Source organism: Portunus trituberculatus, chromosome 39, assembly GCF_017591435.1.
Source record: "Portunus trituberculatus isolate SZX2019 chromosome 39, ASM1759143v1, whole genome shotgun sequence".
Lineage (NCBI taxonomy): Eukaryota > Metazoa > Arthropoda > Malacostraca > Decapoda > Portunidae > Portunus > Portunus trituberculatus.
The window spans coordinates 16,011,295-16,021,294 of record NC_059293.1 but is presented as its reverse complement, the minus strand read 5'-3'; the positions used below and the strand labels follow the sequence as shown (position 1 = coordinate 16,021,294).

Sequence of the window (10,000 nt, the reverse complement as noted above, 5' to 3'; positions counted from 1 at the left end):
ACAGCCACCACCACCACTACTACCCTCCACAGCCATCTTTTATTTATTTTGCTTACTATCATTTCCTGTCGTGACCTTAATTGGATTTTCTTCTTTTATCCTTTAATGTAGAAAGCCGTAAAAGAAATGGTGTAGATTATTGTAAATTAAAAGAATATCTATGCCAATAAGAACACGAACGTAAATATAAAAATGAAATAAAATTTGAAAGAATATAAAGGAACGGCTGGGAAATAATGAATATGTAAAAGAAGAAGAAGAAGAAGAAGAAGAAGAAGAAGAAGAAGAAGAGGAGGAGGAGAAGAAGAAGAAGAAGAAGAAGAAGAAGAAGAAGAAGAAGAAGAAGAAGAAAACGTACTTGATCACTATAATAAAAGGAAAATGTAATAGCTGATAACTGGAAACCATAATTACAACTGGAAACTGATTAGTAACTTGCACAAAATTAAAGAACCCCAAAAAAAAAAAAAAAAAAGAAAGAAGATAAGAGGAAAGAGAGGAAGCAACGAAGGAAAGGAGAGAAAAAGAATGAAGAAAGTACCCTTACTATGTTTACACCTGATAATACAGCAACATATGACCCTATTGTTGTGACACTTCACCTAATCAATCAAGCAACACATGGGAACAATACCTTGATGTAGGACCTACGTGTCGAGGGAAGAGGGGAAAGTTGGTGGCATTGTAGATAAAATAGACGTGTGTGCAAACTTAAATATCCTCCATTGTGGCTGCGTGCTTCCCTGGCAAGACCTTATTATGCGCTACCTTGATGAATATGTTGATTATTTTGCCGCCTTACCTGGAGACTTGGCCAATGATGAATCTAAGGTCAATAGTCATAAACGCTTTGTTCTCTCACCACGACTATTTTCCAAGGCCACAGAGATGACTAGCGGGATTTGCAAGAGTGCTTCTCCAAATAATAGGGTAGAAATCTTACCAATCTGCCTCTACAACCTTAAAAACACCTTAAAAAACTCATGTAAATTTAGCTAAAGCCTTTTAAAATAGTGGAGGTGAAGCACAGAAGCGTTTCAGAATACGGGTCTTAGTTAATAACCACAATAAACACAGGTGTGGTTCCGTTTTCTTATCTTCTATAAGTGTCTATGCCAGCAAAAAATAGTAAATAAAAATGAAACAAATGAAGATAAAAAAAAAAGACAACAAATACGATGAATAAAAGCAAACAAAACAAATAAATGAAAATGGAAAACACAACACCATAACCTTTACTCTTGATTAAGTTAAAATAGTGAATAAAAATGAAACAAATGAAGATAAACAAAAATAAAAACAACAAATATGATAAATAAAAGCAAACAAAACAAATAAATGAGAACTGAAAACACAACACTCTTGATTAAGTTATAGAAGTGTTGGAAAGCATAAGAATCCAGATTACCTAAGAAAGCAGAGGGCAGGGAGGCAGGAACTAATTTACATGAACATCACGTTGGAAATTGGTAAGGGAGAGCAGGTTATTAAGTAATTAAGAGCAAACCAGCGTGTGGGAATAAGGGAAAGTGACCCTTGTACGTTTATGGGTCAGGGGCAATTAAATGCAGTGAGGGGAACACTAGAAAACAGGAAATGATGTAAGGGAAACTGTGGAAGGTGGAGATTGGGGACACTGGTCACTCTGGAGCTGTATGTGATATCTATAGAGGGGACGTGGGGTGAATTATCGGTGACACTGTCGAGAATACAAGACATACATTCATATATACGATAAATATTGATATGACAAATATTCATAGACATTAAAAAAAGATAAATATTTAAGACAAGACAGGCACTCATCAAGACAAACATTCGCAAGGACAAACGTTGATAAACAAGACAAACATTCACAAATAAGACACACATTCACAAACAAGACACACATTCACAAACAAGACACATTTTATAAGCAGGACAATCATTCACTAACATGACTCACATTCACAAACAAGACACACATTCACAAACAAGACACACATTCACAAACAGGACACACGTTCACAAACAAAGGCAAACATTCATAAACAAAGAAATATTTAGAAACAAGACAAACAAAAACAAACAAAGGTAAACATTCATAAACAAACACAAACATTCTCGAGACAAACATTCACAAGACAAACATTCACAAGACAAACATTCACAAGACAAACATTCACAAGACAAACATTCACAAGACAAACATTTACAAAGGCAAACATTCACAAACATTTACAAAGGCAAACATTCATAAGACAAACATTCACAAGACAAACATTCACAAACACAAACATTCACAAACAAGACTAAACCATCTAAGTAACACACAGTAGGTCGTTTTTTTTTTTTTTTAGGCTTGTTTTGCATTTCACAACCTTAATACAATCACTAGAACAGCGCCAGTAGATGTGCTTTTGAAAACATGCATATACAGAAGGCTACTTTACTTTCTAACACTGAATGTACACCGAGATAGAACGATTTTTATCAGAAACAGTTTATGGGGCGAATGAATGTAAAAAAAAAAAAAAAAAATAAAGCTAGTCTATTTTTGGATTATTTAACGAAAAGGTAACACTGGAGATGAATTTTCGGAAGGTTAGTTTACTTTCTGATCCTGACTGTGTGCAGCAAAATAAAATGAAAACTATCAGAAACAGCTTACAGGGTGAGTGATTGTAAAGAAAAACGAGTCTATTTCTGCCCATGATTGTTTAACGAAGAGTAACATTGGGGATGAATATACGGAAGGTTAGTTTACTTTCTGACACTGAATGTACACCGAAGTAGAACAAAAAAATATCAGAAATTGTTTACAGGGCGAATTAATAAAAAAAAAAGCTAGTTTATTTTTGGATTATTTAACGAAAAGGTAACACTGGAGATGAATATACGAAAGGTCAGTTTACTTTCTGATCCTGACTGTGCAGCAAAATAAAATGAAAACTATCAGAAACAGTTTACAAGGTAAGTGAATGTGAAAAAAAAGATAGTCTGTTTTTAATTGTTTAACGAAAAGAAACACTGGAGATAAATATACGAAAGGTTAGTTTACTTTCTGACTCCTACCATAGTGTGAAACAGATCCATATTTCTAAATACTTTGCTCTCTCACCATCATTGCTTTCAAAGACTCTACTTGAAGATATTTGTGTTTTTAAGGGTACTTTTATGGTTCTGGCGATGGACTGGCAAGATTTTTTTTTGTTTACTGAAAGGAAAAACTCATGAAAACCCAGGTAGTCGTCTCTGTGGCCTTGGAAAATGATCGTGGTGAGAGAGCAACGTTTGTGAATGCGAGCTGTAGAACGAAAACCATCAGGGACAGTTTACAAGGCGAGTGAATGTAAAGAAAAGGTAGTCTATTTTTGGAAAAGTAGCGTTGGAGGGGAACATAATGATGGTTACTCTACTTCTAATCCTAACTGTACACCGGAATGGTAAAGGAGAAACAGCGTCCAGTGGCAGTGAATGGCAAAAATAACTCCTTGATTGTACAACGAAATATTGAGAAACAGTTACAGGACGAGTAAATACAACAAAAAAGCAAAAAAAAAAAAATAAATAATAGGTCAAATCTATTTCTGACGTAAAACTGTTTATCGGGACAGGAGAAGCAGCGACCTTGGCGAGAGCGAAATCTGATGATCTGAGAAGAGATATTCATTGGAGAAGACATTCATTGGGTATTCATTGGCCAGTCGAACCATCTCACTACCTCCACGGAACTTTATGTATCGGAACTGCTGCGTGTATGTATCGAGCCCTCCATCCCTGCGAGAGTTACGGCGTGATAACCTTCCTGCTGTACTCCTACGCGCGAAGAATCAACCCGGCGCTGCGCTCAGGTGGGTACTTTGAAACACTTCTGCGCTCCACCTCCGCTACATTAAAAAAAGGCTCTTGTTGAAGTTTTATGGTGTTTTAAGGGCATTTTTATGGTTGTAGTGACAGATTAACAAGATTCGTGGATTTTCAAGGGTGTTTTTACGGTTCTAGACATAATTTAACACAATTAATTGTTTTTAGGGTGTTTTTACGGTCCTCGAGACAGATTAACAAGATTCGTGGATTTTTAAGGATGTTTTTACGGTTCTGGTGAAAAATTAACAAGATTCGTGGGGTTTCAAGGGTGTGGTTATAGTGACAGATTAACAAGTTTCATTGGTTTTAAGTTTCTAGTGAAAGATAAACAAGATTAATTTGTCACAAGGATGTTTTTACGGTTCTAGTGAGAGATTAATAAGATTCGTGAAGTTTTAAGGGTGCTTTTACGGTTCTAGTGACAGATTAACGAGATTTGTGGAGTTTAAAGGATGTTGATTCAGTTCGAGTGATAGATTTACAAGATTCATTGGTTTTAAGAATACTTTTATAGTTCTAGTGTGAAATAAACAAGATTAATTGGTTTTTAAGAGTATTTTTACGGTTCTAGAGAGATAAACACGATACATTGGTTTTTAAGGGTGTTTTCTATGGTTCTAGTGAAAAAAATAACAAGATTCCTACACTAGCAACAAGAAACAAACAATCTAGAGAACCCGGATAATCATCGTGGCTTTGAAGCATAATCGTAGCGAGAGAGCAAAGCGTAAATTTGAATCCAACGCCATGAAGCAGAAAACGCCTGACGGAGACTACCCCACCACCACTACCGCCTCCACCACGGGGCAGTGTCCGATAAGAAATCAATGTAGGATGAGCGACAACACCTACAAGAATACCACAACCCGATACTGGACCGGCATGCGAGGGATTTGACGGTGGCCAGACAGATTCCTACGATATCTGATGCTACTCTTTGGTACTGCACGTCGTTTACTCTCTCTCTCTCTCTCTCTCTCTCTCTCTCTCTTGGTGCACTTCGCATGTCGTTTTCTTTTCTTTTTCTTTCTTTTCTTCCTTCTGTTTTGCTGTCCTGCGTCTTATCTTTTCTTTTTTCTTTCACTTTTTTATGAGAGGCACTGGTTCAGAGAGAGAGAGAGAGAGAGAGGAGGAGGAGGAGGAGGAGGAGGAGGAGGAGGAGGAGGAGGAGGAGGAGAAGAAGAAGAAGAAGAAGAAGAAGAAGAAGAAGAAGAAGAAGAAGAAGAAGAAGAAGAAGAAGAAGAAGAAGAAGAAGAAGAAGAAGAAGAAGAAGAAGAAGAAGAAGGAGAGAGAGAGAGAGAGAGAGAGAGAGAGAGAGAGAGAGAGAGAGAGAGAGAGAGAGAGAGAGAGAGAGAGATGATAATTATAATACCCTCAATGTCAAAACCGGTGCACAGAGACATCTTTGGTAATTAAAACGCACGCAGTCACACACCCAGCCCACCAAGTAATCGTGAACGCTGGTAAGTCAAGGTGGCGCGTCCCGATCCCTTATGAGACGCATCTAATAGCATGATGGAGGATCCGCACGCAACTATTCCTCTGCCCGTGACTGGCCTTGAACCCGCCACCTGGGAGGACCTTTGGCTATCACGGCGCGGGAGAAGCTGGGCATTGTGGGCAAGCGGACACACTGACTGGGTGAGCGGGAAATGAGTGTGGGAAACGAGCGTAAAGGAAAAGAGTAAAATAAATTCAAACAAAGGCAATAGGAAGGTAAACGATGTAAGAAATTGACTGACTGAGATAAGAGTCTGGGAAACGAGCGTAAAAGAAAGAGGTAAAATGAATGACTAAGAAAACTGCCTGGCTGAGCGAGAAACGAGTGTGGGAAGCAAGCGTAAAGGAAAATAAAGTGAAATAAAACAAAATAAACATAATAAGAGGATAAATGCGTAAAAAAACTGACAGGAGAAGATGAATGACTTAGAAAACTGAATATCGTAAACCAGCGTGAAGGAAAATAAAGACAACAGGAAGGTAAACGATTTGAGGCAGTGACTGGGTGAGAGGGAAACGAGATTGTGGGAAACTAAAGTAGGAGAGGAACGAGTAGGTAAATTTGACGAGTTACACCTGAAAATAATCATTGTTGTTGTTGTTGTTGTTGTTGTTGTTGTTGTTGTTGTTATATCATCAACGTCACTACTACCATCACCATAATGAAACTACATCTTAAGTGGATTAAAAGAATTGCCTTATGAATATGTGAAACACCTCCTCCTTGGGTGGTAGTAGTAGTAGTAGTAGTAGTAGTAGTAGTAGTAGTAGTAGTAGTAGTAGTCGTAGTAGTCGTAGTAGTAGTAGTAGTAGCGGTAGTAGCAGTAGTAGTAGTAGTAGTAGTGGTAGTGGTGGTGGTAGTGGTGGTAGCAGTGGTGGTAGCAGTGGTAGTGGTAGCAGTGGTGCAGTGGTGGTGGTAGTGGTGGTAGTAGTAGTAGTAGTAGTAGTAGTAGTAGTGGTGGTAGTAGTGGTGGTAGTAGTAGTGGTGGTAGTGGCAGTAGTAGTAATAGTAGTAGAACTGGTAGTAATAGTATTATTATTATTATTAGTAGTAGTAGTAGTAGTAGTAGTAGTGGTAGTAGCAGTAGTAGTAATAGTAGTAGAACTGGTAGTAATAGTAGTAGTATTAGTATTAGTAGTAGTAGTAGGAGTAGTAGTAATGATGACGAAAATAACAACAATATAATGATGATGATGGTGATGGTGGTGATGGTGATGATAGTGATGACAGTGGTGATGACAATAGTGATGATGGCAGCTTTTTTTTTCATGTAAGAGGTATGACAAAGAACATAACAACAAAAAGAGCGAAAAAAAAAAAGATCCACTGAGATGCTAGTCGCGAAATAATGGTGGTGGTGGTGGTGGTGGTGATGGTGGTGATGGTGGTGGTGATGGTGGTAGTGGTAGGTAGGGGTGGTGGTGGTGGTGGTGGTGATGGTGGTAGTGGTGGTGGTGGTGGTGGTGGTGGTGGTGGAACAGTGTCAGCAGGGTGATGCATGGAGGTGCTGACACAATGATGATGGTGAATTGAATGTCAGGCAACGATACATCACCGCCATCACCACCACCACCACCACCATCATCATCATCATCATCATCATTATTTGTCATCACTATTATCATTGTTATCATTACCAGTTATTCTCCTTGCTTCTTTTATTCCTTTTCTCCTATTCCCCATTTTCTTCTTCAAATCATCACTATCATTATCATTATAGTTGTTGTTACCACTTACTCACCTTTCTAATCCTAGTTTATTCCCTTCCTTCTCTTCTTCTTCTCTTTCTGATCATTACTTTTATCAAAACTATCTTATATAAAGAATAAATAAAACATTATCTTCTTTTCGTCTTGTTCTTCTGTTCTTCTACCATTCACATCGTCTCCTCTCCCTTCTTTCTTCAATATTAAAATCAATTAGTTTTGCTCGAAAATAGATAAAAAATGGAATAACAGTCAATTTCTCAATCAATATTACTTCAAAACAATAATAAAAATAACCTCTTTCACTTCTACTTTATTCTCTTCCTCCTCCTCTTCCTCCTCTTCTTCTCTTTCTGATCATTACTTTTCCTCTTCTTCCTCTTCTTCTCTTGGTCATTACTTTCATCAAAATTGTCTTCCGTAAAAAAAGAAATAAAAAAAAACATTGTCTTCTTTTATTCTCCTTCTATTATTCACATCGTCTCCTGTTCCTTCTTTCTTCAATATCAAAATCAATTAGTTTTGCTCGAAAATAGATAAAAAAAAAAAAAAATGGAATAACAGTCAATTTCTCAATCAATATTACTTCAACACAATAATAAACAACAACAACAACAACAACAACAACAACAACAGCATGAAGCAGCACCAGCAATAGACACACAAGAGCCAATCCATACCAATAATTCCTAACACAACATTGCATAATCAGAAACATGCCATTTATTTTGATTCCAGACATTCATTCGCTTCGTTCATTCAGTCATTCATGTGGCGAAGCGTTCATTATTTGCTGTAACTCCTCGTAATTTAAACTTCCATTTGCCATTTCGACTCTTATTGGCCATTTCAAAGCCATTTATTTGGAAGACTAATGGCTATCAATGTGTGTGTGTGTGTGTGTGTGTGTGTGTGTGTGTGTGTGTGTGTGTGTGTGTGTGTGTGTGTGTGTTTGCGTGTGTCACGGTCACCTGTTACCCGGTCGAGGCGTCATTACCGAATATTGGAGAGGAGGAGGAGGAGGAGGAGGAGGAGGAGGAGGAGGAGGAGGAGGAGGAGGAGTGAAGGATGGAGAATAATGAAGAGGAGGAATTTGAACGGAGGAGGAGGAGGAGGAGGAGGAGGAGGAGGAGGAGGAGGAGGAGGAGGAGGAGGAGGAGAAGGAGAAATTGATGAAGGAGAGGAAGTAAAAATGCTTGGAAGAGGAAGAGGAAGACAGGGAAAGAAGAAGAGGAGGAGCTGTTTGTCAGAAAAATATTTGTAAATACACGAGAGAGAGAGAGAGAGAGAGAGAGAGAGAGAGAGAGAGAGAGAGAGAGAGAGAGAACAAGCAAGGAGGGAGTCACGTACTCTCTCTCTCTCTCTCTCTCTCTCTCTCTCTCTCTCTCTCTCTCTCTCTCTCTCAAACTACAATTGCACACGACACTACTTTTACAACACACAAAAGGAAATAAAAGCAAGTAAAAAGAAAACTGAACAAAAAAGAAATGAAAGAAGAAGAATAACAAGGAAGGAGGAGAAGAATAAGAAAGTAGTAGTAGTAGTAGTAGTAGTAGTAGTAGTAGTAGTAGTAGTAGTAGTAGTAGTAGTAGTAGTAGTAGTAGTAGTAGTGGAAGAAGAAGAGGAAGAACAAGGAAGGATAAGAAGAAAACGTATTGCATATAAATTTCAAACAATCAAAATAAAAAAAAGGAAAATTAATTAATCGTATATTCCTCATTTCTTCTCCTCTTCCTTCCTTCCTTCCTTCTATTCTTCCTTCTTTCCTTCCTTCCTTCCTTCTTCCCTTTGTTTACCTCTTCAATACTCTTCTCATTCCTTGTCTTCTTGTTCCAGTTACTGCTACTACCTCCTCCTCCTCCTCCTCCTCCTCCTCCTCCTCCTCCTCCTCCTCCTCCTCTTCCTCCAACAGATCCATAGACACAGTGACTTCCACCCCTACATACATACATACATACATACATACAGTGACCAACCTTCTGCAGTTTTCAATCTGTCTAAGAAGGTATGTTGATTTGTCTTCTTCTTCTTCTTCTTCTTCTTCTTCTTCGTCTTTTTTTTCTTCCTACCTTTTCGTTCTTTTTTCTATTGTTCTTCCTCTTCTTGTTTTTGTTATTTTCCTTCCTCCTTTCTTTCCTTCTCGTCTGAAAAATTTCCTCTTACCTTTTTCATTCATTTACTCCTCTTCTTTCTTCGTCTTTGTCTTTTTCCATCTCTTTTTCTCTTCTTCTTCTTCTTCTTCTTCTTCTTCTTCTTCTTCTTCTTCTTCTACCTCCTCCTTAAAAAAAAAAAAATCCAACATAAATATATCGCTATCTCATTCCTCTTCTTCCTCCTCCTCCTCCTCCTCCTCCCCCTCCTCATTCATTGACCGGTCAAGAGGAAACATACATACATACATACATAGTAAAGAATTTAGGTATGAAAATTAGAAGACCGCAAAAAAAAAAAGGAAAAAGTCCATTTATCATCAAGAAGAAAAGGAGGAGGAGGAGGAGGAGGAGGAGGAGGATGAGGAGGTGGACGAGGAGGAGGAGGAGGGACGGAATGTTAATGAAGGGAAAGAAAGTAATAATTCAATGGAAAATATTAATGAAAGTGCTACAGATGAAAGGAGAAATGTGAGGAAAGTAGGAAAAGGACATGAAGACAGCAATGGAATGAAGGAGAAAGTGAAGGAAATGAAAGGAGAGTAAAAAAAAAAGTTGACTAGAAGAAGGAAATCAATGTTATGAAAAAAAAGTAGAATAGAAGAAGAAAATCAATGTTATGAAGGAAGTAAATAAAAAATAAAAGTGAATGAGACAGGAAGAGAAACCAACCAATAAAAAGGAATTGAAAGAGAAAGGAAGATCAGGAAAAGAATTAATAAATTAAGAAGATAAAAAAAATTAAAGAAAAACATAGCAAAATAAGAATATCGAGAATGGAATGAAGGAATGAA

General features: G+C 37.7%; 1 protein-coding gene and 1 long non-coding RNA gene across 2 annotated transcripts in view; one reads left to right on the top strand and one right to left on the bottom strand.

Annotated features, from left to right (window-relative positions):
• Nucleotides 1-10,000, top strand: part of LOC123515702 — a 37,331-nt gene that overhangs the window by 2,650 nt on the left and 24,681 nt on the right. The gene's annotated exons all lie outside the window — the stretch shown is intronic.
• The window catches only part of LOC123515703, a 26,596-nt gene continuing 25,875 nt past the window's right edge, over nt 9,280-10,000 (bottom strand). The window contains exon 3 of the long non-coding RNA XR_006677972.1: nt 9,280-9,334. This is a non-coding gene — a long non-coding RNA (uncharacterized LOC123515703). The remainder of the gene's footprint in view (nt 9,335-10,000) is intronic.